The sequence below is a fragment of the Chanodichthys erythropterus genome, chromosome 12 (genome assembly GCF_024489055.1).
Source record: "Chanodichthys erythropterus isolate Z2021 chromosome 12, ASM2448905v1, whole genome shotgun sequence".
Lineage (NCBI taxonomy): Eukaryota > Metazoa > Chordata > Actinopteri > Cypriniformes > Xenocyprididae > Chanodichthys > Chanodichthys erythropterus.
The window spans coordinates 60450972-60465567 of NC_090232.1; the positions used below are offsets into that span (position 1 = coordinate 60450972).

Sequence of the window (14596 nt, forward strand, 5' to 3'; positions counted from 1 at the left end):
CTCTTGACTACTCCTAACGTTTCACAGATCTAGGTGCTAGTTTTAGCGCTAAAATGCTTTGTGAAATACTCTTAGAGCAAAAATTTAGGAGTCCTAAAATTAGGACTGACACGCCCATTATTTTTAAGAGTTTCTCCTAAATCGGCAATTTAGGAGCTACTTTTAGCCTTAAGATGTTTTGTGAATACGGGCCCAGTCCTAATTTTAGGACTCCTAAATTTTTGCTCTAAAAGTATTTTTATTTTTAAATAGCAGTAAAAGTTCTTAGCTAAGAGTTTTCTCTTAAAACCTATTCAGAAAGCTGCTGAGACCAACTTTTACTAAGGAATAGACTGAAGTCTTAAGCTAAGAGTAAGGGCGGGGTTGACCTCGTTGCTATGGAGTATACCACACAGTGATTGGCTGATGGGGGAGGAGTCAGCAATTTAATCATAGAAATATTGTAGAATGAGGTGTCATGTTTCCACATTAAAATAAAGGTTTTAAAATACAAATGTTGCCCTATTCAAATAAATATGTTTTAATAAAAATGTTTTACTCTTAGCTTAAGACTTCAGTCTATTCCTTAGTAAAAGTTTGTCTCACTAGCTTTGTGAATAGGTTTTAAGAGAAAACTCTTAGCTTTTACTGCTATTTAGGAGAACTCTTAGTGATAAGATCAAATGTTTTGTGAATACAGCCCCTGTTATTGTTTAATGTTGGTTATGTTATCTGAGTTTTATGTGTCACCATTGTGCTGAAGGGTAGCTCCTGTGCTTCAGTCAGTGATGATCCAGAAACACTGGTGTTCTGCTGCATGTTGCTTTATTTAAAGACAGTAACTGTGTAGTTACTGATGCAGTGATACAGCGATACAGCAGTTACATTAGCTCATGTGTGTGTTTTTGTCAGCTAATGACTTAATGCAAGAGATTTGCAATTTAAAGAAAAGGTTTCATAATATTAATCCAGGAAATACCTGTAAAGAGCTTTAAGTGAAAATAGTTTTAGTTTGAACAGCCACTTTTATTACTCAAGTTTTTGACAAGGGCAGCAGGGACGTTCTGAGAACATTTCCAAATAAAGTATGGTTCCCTAAACGTTCAGAGAATGTCTCCGCCAAATAACGTCCCCCAAATCTTTAAAGAACTCCACATCTTGACCGTCTGTGAACATAATGGGAACGTTACTCAACACCAGTGGGGATGTTCTGAGAATGTTCTGGGAACGTAAAATTTCTAGCGGGGTAGTGACTTGACTACTAAGTCCTCTTGACTACTAACGTTTCACAGATTTAGGAGCTAGTTTTAGCGCTAAAATGCTTTGTGAAATACTTTTAGAGCAAAAATTTAGGAGTCCTAAAATTAGGACTGATACGCCCATTATTTTTAAGAGTTTCTCCTAAATCAGCAAGTTAGGAGCTACTTTTAGCCTTAAGATGTTTTGTGAATATGGCCCCTGAACTATAGTCTGGCTATCACTAGACCAAGCTCAATTTAAAATTGAACATTGGTCTGGGGAGTTTGCTATGTATTTCCTACTGCACAAGAGGCGTGATCAACGAGCATTAGTCATGCAATTGGATAGTCCTTCAACCAATCAGATCAACGATCCGGGTGACGTACTTTGCAGAGCAATGCGAAAACTCCAGACAGGTTTACCGTGTCTCAATCAGCATCGAGTGATTTTTGCAGGTTGTACAAAAGAACATGAAAGTGATCGGTATTTCGAGCAATTTGTTTGCTAACTAAAGAAGTCATTCAGAATCGTCGAAAGGTTAAAAGGCGACTCTGATACTGTTCTGGTTCAGTGTAAATGAATGCGGAATATATTAAAAAATATATAAATAATAAAAATATTGTCTACCATCAAGGGGAAGTAAGAGTCCTGTACTCACATCGTGAAGCAAACCACCAAAATAACAGCAGAGAATCATTGTGCGTCATCAATCGCCGTTTGTAATCTTCCTATGAAGAGACTGTCGGATCAACGCTCTGCTACATTTCTCTCAGATAAGGTAAATGCTTAACACAATCGGCGTCACTGTGATTGTGCATTTTTATTTTGGAGTGACGGTCGTGCGAGAGACGGGTAACGTTAGATCAGATTTTGAGAGTTTGAAAGCTGCTTGCCGTCGCCTCTCTATCGCCATCGTGTTATACCCGCCAATAGCGAGCAAGGTGGATAAGCCCGTCTATGATTGGTTCCCGCAAAAGTGTAACAGCGCAGCAGAAGTGAATGCACGTTTCCAGACTGAGTTGCCGAGCGAAATCAAATCACCGGCAGATCAGGCTGGGTTTACCCCAAGCGGCAACCTCCCCCTTTCTCTCGTGAAGCCAATACGGAAGTAACTTAAACTGCGATTCATCGACTGGCCGCTAGGGACAGGCTCCAAAAGAGAGCAGAATCTCATAGAGTTCCATGTTAAATTGGCCAAGTTTATAACCGAAAAAAACATGTTTACAAGTTGGTTCAAATTGTGGTTTTGGTCTATACTGCTATTTTTGCCCTTCATGACAACTCTGAGGGGGGTGAATTTTTTTATAACTTATCCGTTTAAATTATATTAAGCCTTAAAAGTTCTGCATAATTAAGGGCGTGGTCACTTGAGTGACAGGTAGATTGCGCTGTCTGTGAGCCATCATGTTACCTCAGCTGCCGCTGAATTTGGCATCTCAGCTGTTTTTGTGCTTTTTTTCTCGATTATTTTATACAATTATAAAATATGGCTTGCTGCATAATATTCCAGACTGATGTGTGTCTGTGTGCATGTATGCGGAAGAAACAGAACACACGTTGTTGGATTGTGGCATTGGCTGAAAGTTTTGATTGCGAGATTTACTACAATGACAATACCAAGAGGATATACAACTCTGACAGCACTGCTTGGATATTATAACTAAAACTGCTGCACTATTTTGAAAAAAAATATACTTTGGACACAGGCTCATTTGTTTGTTAGATACGATCGCTGCTCAGATTGCATCCTTTCTTGAAGAACGATGACAGAGAGCAGATCATTCAGAAGAAATGTGAAATGTTTTTTGTTTTGTTTTGCAATGGACATTTATATTTTACCCAAGTGCCACAGATTGGATTCATCTCGCGATCTCTATTATAAAGGTATGAAGTCCCATTTGATGTTCCATGTTGTTATTTGCACACCCAACACAAATTACTGGTGTTGGAGCATCTATATCTTAAAAAAACACTGTAAATTGACAGTAAACCTTTAGAACTTTCTGATGTTAAAACTTATCTTTATTAATAATTTAGATAGTATCTAGATAGATAGCTCCTTTGCTTGCTAACGTGGTCACGTCGAGCTAGGCGGGCGTGGTTTCAGCAACCAATCACATCAGCTCAAACCACCTCCCCGCCTCTTTGCCCATTTTCAGTTATCCGGGAGTGACGTGCAGTGACGCGCAGGTAAGATGGCCGCGGCCTCATTTTCGCTTCAAAACTGCTGTTCAGAACTCTATGGGTGACGTCACGGACGCTACGTCCATATTTTTTTTACAGTCTATGGTTTACCCAGACTACCTGAACTATGTAGCCACATGGAAAAGCAGAGGCCATAGAAAAAACCCATAGCACTCAAAACAGACTTTTTGCTGCATTAATTTATAGATGAACTGATCTATAAATGAACATGCATCCCAGGACATTGTGTTTATGATTATGACTGTTGTGTGTAGTGTCTTTTGTATAGTACTTTGTTTTATGCATATTTTATGATAAGAACCAATGGTTAACGTAAACTCACATATACCAAGTTTGGTGTCTATGAGTTTGTATTTTGAAGATTTAAATGCTCATGTGTATGATATGTCGATACCTGTGCAACATATCAGTATTACAAGAATATTTAATAGTTTCTTCTCCATCTGTAACCTATCCAGTTACATATGCAAACAATCTGTTCAAGACAAAGGATCGTAAACTTTCCTTTTGAAAGCTTGATTGGCCCACTGACCCTTAGGAGGAGAGGCCAGCACCAGAGATTAAAGGGTTCTGTCATTTATTACTTACCCTCATGCCGTTCCACACCCGTAAGACCTTCGTTAATCTTCGTGTTCTGAAATTAAGATATTTTAGTTGAAATCCGATGGTTTAGTGAGGCTTTCAGAGGGACCAATGACATTTCCTCTCTTAAGATCCATAAAGGTACTAAAAACATATTTAAATCAGTTCATGTGAGTACAGTGGTTCAATATTAAAATTATAAAGCAACAAGAATATTTTTGGTGCGCCAAAAAAAAACAAAATAACGACTTATTTAGTGATGACGGATTTCAAAACACTGCTTCAGGAGGCATCGGAGCATTATGAATCCGCGTGTCAAACTGCCAATGGCTGAAATCACGTGACTTTGGTGAACAGCTCCGAACAGAAGATTTGATATACTGATTCATAATGATCCGTTGCTTCCTGAAGCATTGTTTTGAAATCGGCCATCACTTTATAAGTCGTTATTTTGTTTTTTTTGGTGCACCAAAAATATTCTTGTCGCTTTATACTATTAATATTGAACCACTGTACTCACATGAACTGATTTAAATATGTTTTTAGTACATTTATGGATAATAAATGACAGAATTTTCATTTTGGGGTGAACTAACCCTTTAAAGGTTCTGCCCACTCTCTAACCTGCCTGCTCCGACCGACACTGCATCTGCAGGGTGCTGCCTATTTCCCACTAAGAGTCAAACTAACCATGCAAGTTTTTCATCGTTCCTTCATTCAACGCAGAAGACATCGATTGCAACTTCAGCACCATCAGACCGAACTCTTAAAACTTTCTACTGCAACAGTATATTCGGACGCTCTTTAAACATCTGAGGCAAAATGCATGTATCGTGCAATATACTAAATTGCTGCTAGTTAGTTAAAGTTGTGAACCCCTTTGTTAACAAAGGAGCTTTGTAATGATAAGCTGATGATACTCTTCTCCATAGCTCCATTTCCTGTTCCCACTTCCGGTTCCACTCTATCATTTCTCATTTTACCTATGTACATGTGACTTGTGTGTATGTATGTGTTGGTTAGTTTAGTTATGTGTTCGTGATTTAGTTAATAAAACTTGTGCACAATACATATTTGGTTCTGACTCCCTGTCTGCAAATAAATTTTCACTTAAATGATTGATCTTATCAAAAGCTCTAAGCGGTGTAAATGCTAAGAATTAATTATTTTTCTGTGGCCATGAAAAATACCCTTTTCTTAGAAGTAATTAATAGTCAATACTGAGTGTTCACAGGATGAATTGATTGATTAATTGTAATTTTAATGTTGCTACATCAAGTTAATCTGATTAACTGATTCAAATATTCATAATTAATCATAATAAGTTATGTTAAATAATTTAATAATTATTAATATTTCCCCCTTTGAGCTAACTTGCTACATTCAGTATATTGGATAAGTGTATTCGGTCTTAAAGTGACAGCAGCCCAATATTCCTACTGCTGTCTGTATCATAAATGTTTATGAAACAACAAAAGACAAAGAGAAAATCACTCACTGCTCTTGACTTTTATAACTTTGATAAGGCTTCATCTATATTTAATATATACAGTAAAGACTATGCAGTTTTATTATACATTTGATTATCTTATTCACTACTTGTGTTAAACCTAATTGAAAAACCTAAAAAAGCACTGATTATTTAATTTGTGTATTTCTTCTATTGTATTTACTTGTGCTATTGCTTGTAATTTGGTCATCCATAGAAAAGATTCTTAGCATTGAGCCCTGCATATCTGCATGTGCCTCAGATTGCGATGTACTAGTAGCAGCCAAAAAATAATCTCATATAAAAATGTTTTAACAGTTGTTGTTGTTTTTGTTTTTTTTTTATTCTTTTTTATATGTACTTTTCTTTATGATTTTTTTCTTTTCTGTTTGTTTTTTCTAGAACTGGAGTACCTCATTTTTGTTGTTTTCTAATGAGAATTTGCACTAGATTTCACACATTGCAATTTTAGCACAGAAGCCTGAAAGACTTTCTTGACTGCCCTTACGAAAAGAAGTTTATTCAAGTGTGCAATTAGTATACTTCTTTTAAACTAAAAATAATAAAGTATACTTTGTCTACTTTTTATATACTTCTCAGAAATATACTTTATGTACTTCTGAGAAATATACTTAAAATTGCACTTAAGTGTACTTGACTTATAATTAAAATGGAAAGAGTTAAAGAACAGTTAAAAGTATAAGTATAAAAAATAATACATAAATAGGAACATAGTATTATACTTGAAGTGCAAAAATAATATATAAAATTAAACTATAAGTGTGATGTTATGTTCACTTAAAGAAAACTTACAAGTATACTTGCACTTAACTATTTAAAAGTGTACTTTCATATACTAAAAGTACTGGTAATAAAATAGTAAACTACTAGTATACTTAGTTTACTTGTAGTACAGATGCAGTACAAATGAGAACCGTAGCTGTGAACTAGTGTACTTAAAGTTTACTACTGTTACACTTATAGTACACTTAAATGTATACTTCAATTGGGCCAATTTAGTCCTAGTGGTATTAAATCAGTACACTTACAATTTTACTACTAGTACATTTATACTAGTATACTTACTACATAAAGTATACTTTAAAAATAAACTTGAACAATACTTAAGAATACTTGATAAAATAAACTTGAAGTATACTTTGTAAGGGTGTTGTCATGTCATAAGCTGTCATCAGATTACTGATGTGAGACTTAAATTTGTTCCCAGTATTTTTTAAATTATTTTTATTTTTTTATTATTATTAAAAAAAGTAAATAAATTGCATTTTTAGTTGTGGATGTGCAATTTTCAGAGAAATGTTCATGTTACATATTTTGGTTGCATTTGTGATTTAATGAAAATGTAACTGGTTGTGTAAAGTATGCACATAATACCATAATATCGATATATTGATCATTACACCCCTGGATAGAATTGAGTCATAATCATATCACAGTCTTGCTGAGTTATTGCCAAATGTCATATTTCTGACTATGAGAATCGATAACAGATTGCATTATGATGAACCATTTGATTTACACCCCTACTGAAAACATGTTTAACGCATATGATGTTATGTTCTAAACAATGCAATATACAGTTTCTGCCCCTATATATCCACTTAAAAATGAACTATTGTTTTAGATGAAAATAAAATGTATCATAGAGCTGCACCAGGGGGGGCAGACTGTACATCTGTTTTCTGTATCTAGACAGTACCTGATGTGCAAATTTAGTGGGACTGACCTGATTTAGAGGCTGACAGAGGCTCCACAAACAGCAATGCTCTGCCTGCTTATGATAAAAGAGCTGTCAAGTATACTTTTGACTATACAGATATCAGCCATTGCAAATTACAAAACATATCTAGGTTCAAGATTCCTTAGATATACTATGGAATTTTTGCCCCAGACTGAACTGCTATTACTACAGCCCCATTGACTCCCTGTGCCAATGCATTGACGAAGTTAACAGTTGGATTTGCCAAAACTTTCTTCAGCTAAACAAAGAAAGAACTGCATTGTGTTTGGAAACAAGATTAAGTTCTCAAGGTGAACGCATACCTTCACTCCAGGGGTCAAACAACTAAAAATCAAGTCAGGAATCTTGGTGTGACACTAGAGTCAGACCTTAGTTTCAGTAGTCATGTCAAAGCAATAACTAAATCAGCATACTATCATCTGAAAAATATTGCAAGAATTAGATGCTTTGTTTCCAGACAAGACTTAGAGAAACTTGTTCATGCTTTCATGACCAGCAGGGTGGATTATTGTAATGGACTCCTCACTGGCCTTCCCAAAAAGACCATAAGACAGTTGCAGCTCATACAGAACGCTGCCGCTAGGATTCTGAGCAGAACCAGAAAATATGAACATATCACACCAGTCCTCAGGTCTTTACACTGGCTCCCAGTTAGATTTAGGATTGATTTTAAAGTATTATTACTGGTATATAAATCACTCGATAGCCTGGGACCTCAATATATTGCAGATATGTTCACTGAATATAAAAATAACATATTACTAAGATCATTAGGATCACATTAGCTAGAAATACCAAGGGTTCACTCGAGCACTGTGCTACGTCCGAACTGATTGCACTTTATTTTATATGTACTCTTTTAATTCTTTTTCTTGTTTTTATTTTATTTTTAACTGTTTTAATGTATTTTATATCAATCTTTTTGTCAGGGTTCTGCCCTGACAGACTTGTCTGTTTTGTCTTTGTTTAATGTGTCCTTGTTTATGTTGTGTCTGAACACATGGCTTTGTCTGTGTTTGTGTTTCCCATGTGCTCCTCTGTTCCCTCCTCCTTGTTTGTTGTCACCACGCCCTCTGGTCTAGTCATTGTTCAGTCCTAGTTTGTTATTAGTGTTCTCACCTGTTCCCTGCTCCCTTTCTTGTTGAGTCCTCGTTAGTCTAAGTGTTGTCACCTGTTCCTCGTGTTCTTTGCCTCCTTTATATTGTGCACTCTTTCCCTCATGTTTTTGCCAGATCGTTAAGCTTTGTGCCTGTATTCTAGTATTTTGTTCTCCTGCGCTCATAGTGTTTTGTGTAGGAGATTCTCGTATCCATTTTGTCATTGTTGTCTTCCTTGTTCCATTCTCCCCACCAAGCAGCAGGACTGGTTCAGTGCCTGATCGTATCTGATGATTCTAACAACTTATGCTGTTTGATCCTGTCTGGCTCCCGCTACATCTTTGGGCCTCATTCTACGCACCTGCCAATGTTCACCGGCCTGCTACTACCTGGGCTGTTCCCTCAGCGTGCTTGTCTTTGTGCCTCACCCCCTTCCTACTGTATGGACTGTTCACTTCCTCACCCTCTACATCTACATCCCAAGTCTTGTCAATAAACCTGTAAAACTCATCCTGCGTTTGAGTCCTCTCTCATAGATTCCTGACAGAACAAACTGGCCAGTATAAGACTCAGCAGGATTAGCATCAGAGTCCGACCACCTGCTAACGCTCGGGAGAGAGTGGCTCGTCATCAAGGTTTGACTCGTCTTCGCCAACGAGGTTGGGAGATGGGAACGTTCACCCAGTTTTTCTGGACTATGTCTAAGGGGCTAGATTATAGTGACACAGCTCTCAAAGACATCTTTAATGCCTGCTTAGATGATCTCCTACCTGCATGGGAGATGGATTCTCTGAGTTCTAGATTTCTGGGGTTTCTCCAGCTATCTTCGTCATCGCAGCCCACGGAGAGTGCCTTGTTGTCTAGTATCTGCCTGCAGCAATTCTCCCGCCCTTCCTCGTCTGTCACGTCAAGTCTTTGATCCTCCTCTGACTTCTACCAAGAAGCTAAGGTTCAGAAAGAGGGTGATTGAGTCGACCACATCTACCTCAGAGACTCTTCCAATCACCTCTGAGCCAGTCAAGTCTACCACTGTCATCCCCCAAGCAATCAAGTCTGATCCAGTCATTTCTGAGTTAACTAGATCCGATTCTACCATTCCTGAATCGGTCACATCCGCTTCCGTTATTCAGGAGCCAGTCAAGACAAACACTGTCATCTTTCAATACATCAGGTCAGTTCCAGTATCTCCCCAATCGAAGTCAACCCCTATTCAAGAAACGGTAATGTCTACTTCTGCTGCCCAAAAGCCAGAGAAGTCTACCACTGTCATCTGTCTAAATTTTTTTGTCATTTCTGAGCCTGCTGTACCCGTTTTTGTTATTGCTGAGTCGATGGGGTTAACTACTATGCCGTCTGTGTTGACCGAGTCAGTTACAGATGCTACAGAGGCGGTCAAGCACATAACATTGACCCATCAAGAGCAGAGGAGCGGAAAGGCCGTAGTTATTCAGTTTAATACCCTTCCTTCTAAAGCCCCAAGCACAGCAGTTTCTGAAGCATCTAGTCCAGTGGAAGCAATTTCAAGACCGCTTGGCATTCTTGTCACACCAGAAGTGGGTGTTCTAGCCAGCCATGTCCTGTCCAGGGACATCCCTTGTGTAACTCCAGAGCCAGTCAAATCAACTGCTGTCTTTTCTCAGGTTACAAGATCAGTCACTCCTGAGTCTGCTGAACTAACCACTGATTTCCCTGTATCTGCCAAGAGTTTTTCTGTTATTCCTGAGCCTGTTAAATCAAGTGTTGTCCCTCAGTCAATTAAGCCTGTTCTTACTACTGGGTTTGCTGAGGCAGCTTCATTCACTGCTGAGTCAACAGAGGTCACTGCTGTTTCGCCTGAGGTGGCCAAGTTAGCTGCAGATACTACAGAGGCGGTCAGGCACACACCATCGACCCATCGCAAATGGAAAAGACCCATGCAAGGCAGTCTACTATCCCCCAATCTCAAGCCTCAAGTCCAGTGGACCGAGAATACCCAAGTCTGAGTGCCCAGAACTGTGAGGTCCTGGAGGACCCTATTATGATGGTCTCGATACCTCAGGGACCACTGGATCTAAGTCCAGTGACTTTTTCTAAGCCACCTGTTAGTCAATTCATGCCCTCAGAGACCGTTTCTACCAGTGCAGTCATGTTCACAGAGGTCTCCTCTTGTCAGTCAATAACTGCTATTATGGCCAAGGAAGCCATTCCCAAGCTGCCTGTTGTCATTGCTGCAGAGACCTTTTCTGAATATCTTGCAAGTCTCATATCCATAGTAAAGATTCCAGTCATGTCCACAGTAGAGATTCCTGTTGTGTCCACAAAGGATGAAATTCCAGAAAGAATTCCAGAGTCTGCTCCTGAGAGCGCAGTCCCTACGCCTGCTCTGTTGAGAGCAATTCCTCAGCCTGCTTCAGACGAGGTTTTTCTTGAGCTCGCTGCTAAGAGCTGTTCCCAAGTCCGTTGCTGTGAAGGCTGTTATTGAATCCGCTTCAGTGGAAGATGCAGCCCCTGAGCCCGCTCAGATGAGAGCAGTTCCTGAGCCCGCTGCAGAGAAAGCTGTCCCTGAGCCCAGTGCTGAGAAAGCTGTTCCCGAGTCCGCTCCCAAGGGAGATTCAGTCCCAGAGCCCACTCCAGAAAGAGCAGCCCCAGAGCCCACTCAGATGAGAGCAGTTCCTGAGCCTGCTGCTGGGAGAGCATTCACAGAGCCCGCTTCAGCTCCAAAGAGCAATCACAGTGCCCTCTATAGCTCCAGAGAGAGCGTTCACCGAGCCCGCTCCAGCTCCAGAGAGAGCGTTCACGGAGCCCGCTCCAGCTCCAGAGAGAGCGTTCACGGAGCCCGCTCCAGCTCCAGAGAGAGCGTTCACGGAGCCCGATCCAGAGAGCATTCACTGAGCCCGCTTCAGCTCCAGAGAGGGCGTTCACAGAGCCAGCTCCAGAGAGAGCGTTCACCCAGACCACTCAAGAGAGTGTTCACCGAGCCCGCTCCAGCTCCAGAGAGAGCAGTCAGAGAGCAATCACCGTGCCCTTTATAGCTCCAGAGAGAGCATTAACTGAGCCCGCTTCAGCTCCAGAGAGGGCGTTCACAGAGCCAGCTGCAGAGAAATCAATCACAGTGCCCATTACCGCTCCAGAGAGAGCGTTCACCCAGACCACTCGAGAGTGTTCACCGAGCCCGCTCCAGCTCCAGAGAGAGCAGTCACAGAGATAACTCTAGTTCTGCCCTGACAGCCTTGTCTTTGTTTAATGTGTCCTTTTTGTTTGTGTCTGAGCACATGGCTTTGTCTGTGTTTGTGTTTGTCATGTGCTCCTCTGTTCCCTACTCGTTTGTCACCACGCCCTCTGGTCTAGTCATTGTTCAGTCCTTGTTTGTTATTAGTGTTCTCACCTGTTCCCTGCTCCCTTTCTTGTTGAGTCCTCGTTAGTCTAAGTGTTGTCACCTGTTCGTGTTCTTTGCCTCCTTTATATTGTGCACTCTTTCCCTCATGTCTTTGCCAGTTCATTAAGCTTTGTGCCTGTACTCTAGTCTTTTGTTCTCCTAAGCTCATAGTGTTTTGTGTAGGAGATTCTCGTATCCATTTTGTCATTGTTGTCTTCCTTGTTCCAGATCATCTAATCACCTGTCTTGTCTAGTCCTGGTAGTGTCTCTGGTCTCCCCCTGTCCTGTCCTACTGACTGAGGATTCCTGTGGCTGCCATTTCTCCCCGCCAAGCAGCAGGACTGGTTCAGTGAATGATCGTATCTGATGGTTCTAACAATTTATGCTGTTTGATCCTGTCTGGCTCCCGCTACATCTTTGGGCCTCATTCTACGCACCTGCCAATGTTCACCGGCCTGCTACTACCTGGGCTGTTCTCAGTGGCTGTTCCCTCAGCATGCTTGTCTTTGTGCCTCACCCCCTTCCTACCATATGGACTGTGTTCACCTCCTCACCCTCTACATCCCAAGTCTTGTCAATAAACCTGTAAAACTCATCCTGCGTTTGAGTCCTCCCTCATAGATCCCTGACACTTATGCATTTTTTTTTTTTATTTTTTATTCTTGATTGCTTTAATGGATTTTAAATCTCGCTGTCTGGTTGGAAGAGTTGGGAGAATTGGAAAGTTTTGTGCTGTTAGCTCTGGGAAATTATATGAAAGATTTAGAAAAAGGGACGTACCTTAGTGGACAAGACAGCTCTGTGGTAATTCAGTGTGGTTAAGAGATTTCTTGGTTGAAAAGAAATTGTAACTGCGTGGTGAGAATGGTTCGAGTGAACTTAAAGGGTTAGTTCACCCAAAAAAAATTATGTAATGACTCGCCCTCATGTCGTTCCAAACCCGTAAGACCTCAGTTCATCTTTGGAACACAGTTTAAGATATTTTAGATTTAGTCCGAGACTGTTCTGGCCCTCCATTGAAAATGTATGTGCGGTATACTGTCCATGTCCAGAAAGGTAATAAAAACATCATCAAAGTAGTCCATGTGACATCAGTGGGTTAGTTAGAATTTTTTGAAGCATCGAAAATACATTTTGGTCCAAAAAATAACAAAACTACGACTTTATTCAGCATTGTCGTCTCTTCCGGGTCTTTTGTCAATCAGTGTTCACGACTCTGCAGTGATGCTGCTGTTGTAGGAGCTTCTTCCATCGCTCTTAGTTCTTCGTACGTGTATTCAGGTTCAAATAAACATGGCTGAGCAAAAAACTGCAAGTCTTCCTCTGTGTCGAAATCCTTAGACATGTTTGCGAAGGTTGTTTTGTTTACAGCATGCGTCTCCCTCAGACTGTAAACGAAGCTCGGGCGCACCAGATAACACATCAGCAGCGTTATTGTTATTTTTGGACCAAAATGTATTTTTGATGCTTCAACAAATTCTAACTAACCCACGATGTCACATGAACTATTTTGATGTTTTTATTACCTTTCTGGAAATGGACAGTATACCGTACATACATTTTCAATGGAGGGACAGAAAGGTCTCGGACTAAATCTAAAATATCTTAAACTGTGTTCCGAAGTTTTTTGTTTTTTCAATAACCACGCATAAACGTTATTCCTTCAAAAACACAAACATGTACATACATGTTCCTCACATATTATTGTAGCCTAGTTTGTGCTGAATACAGTGTAATGACACTTTTTCCATTAATATGTTTATGAACAACTGAAAAAAGCACAAATGTCAGGGCATGTCAAAACTTCTCCAGGGCCCCAAAAATCCTCAGACCCCTGAGGGTTAAATATGTTGACGAAAACATGACCTAATACCTAATATTTATTGTCTTCAAAAGTGTTTTGAATAGCCATATTTAGCGATCTCTTCCCTCTGTTAGTTCCTTGATTGTCACATGATATGCCTCTTCTTTTACTGAGGCATTTGTGGACAAAAGGGGCAGAGCGCCCTCCGGCTGAAGTATGAATTAAAAACACAGCATCCAGCGCTCATAATGATGACAATAAATATAGAATAATAAATATTACTCCTCTGTATAGAAAATTGATATAAACATATGAGAATCCATCAATATTTCTCCAAATGTGTATGTTTTTAAGCATATTAAGAAATTATGGTCAATATAAGATTTTAAGAGTCAAAATGTGAAGCTTGAGTCTTAGATCTTTTTAATGATGTATAGTTTGTCAACTGCACATCAACATTTAGGCTCTATAATATAACAAATATAGTAGCCTATATGAAATGCCCTAGAGGTAGGAATGTTCATTTTGAAGCAAAAACTCTAGTCTACAACCTCCAATAACCTTGTGAACACAGTTTTAATATTTTTTTTTTGGCCTTATTTTAGTGACTTAAGTTTTTTGTTTTTTCAATAACCACGCATAAACGTTATTCCTTCAAAAACACAAACATGTACATACATGTTCCTCACATATTATTGTAGCCTAGTTTGTGCTGAATACAGTGTAATGACCCTTTTTCCATTAATATGTTTATGAACAACTGAAAAAAGCACAAATGTCAGGGCATGTCAAAACTTCTCCAGGGCCCCAAAAATCCTCAGACTCCTGAGGGTTAAATATGTTGACGAAAACATGACCTAACGTACACTATTAGCCAATCAACTGACATTAAAAGATGTGCTATTGCTTAACTTGAAAATGCCTGGGCTTAATGTCCTAAAATGACAACCAGAGACAACTGATCAACACATTTCTCCTGTCATAAACACTACTGCTAAGATAATGACGGCATTATCCAAGTAAAACATATTGTTACATAGTTTTGTCCCCCATAGAAATCCTTTATATATATAAAAAAAAAAAA

The 14596-nt window shown here is 39.5% G+C and overlaps 1 protein-coding gene across 1 annotated transcript in view; it reads left to right on the top strand.

The window, feature by feature from the left end:
- LOC137031687 (calsequestrin-2-like) overlaps positions 1–14596 on the top strand; it is a 52812-nt gene that overhangs the window by 26077 nt on the left and 12139 nt on the right. The window lies entirely within an intron of this gene.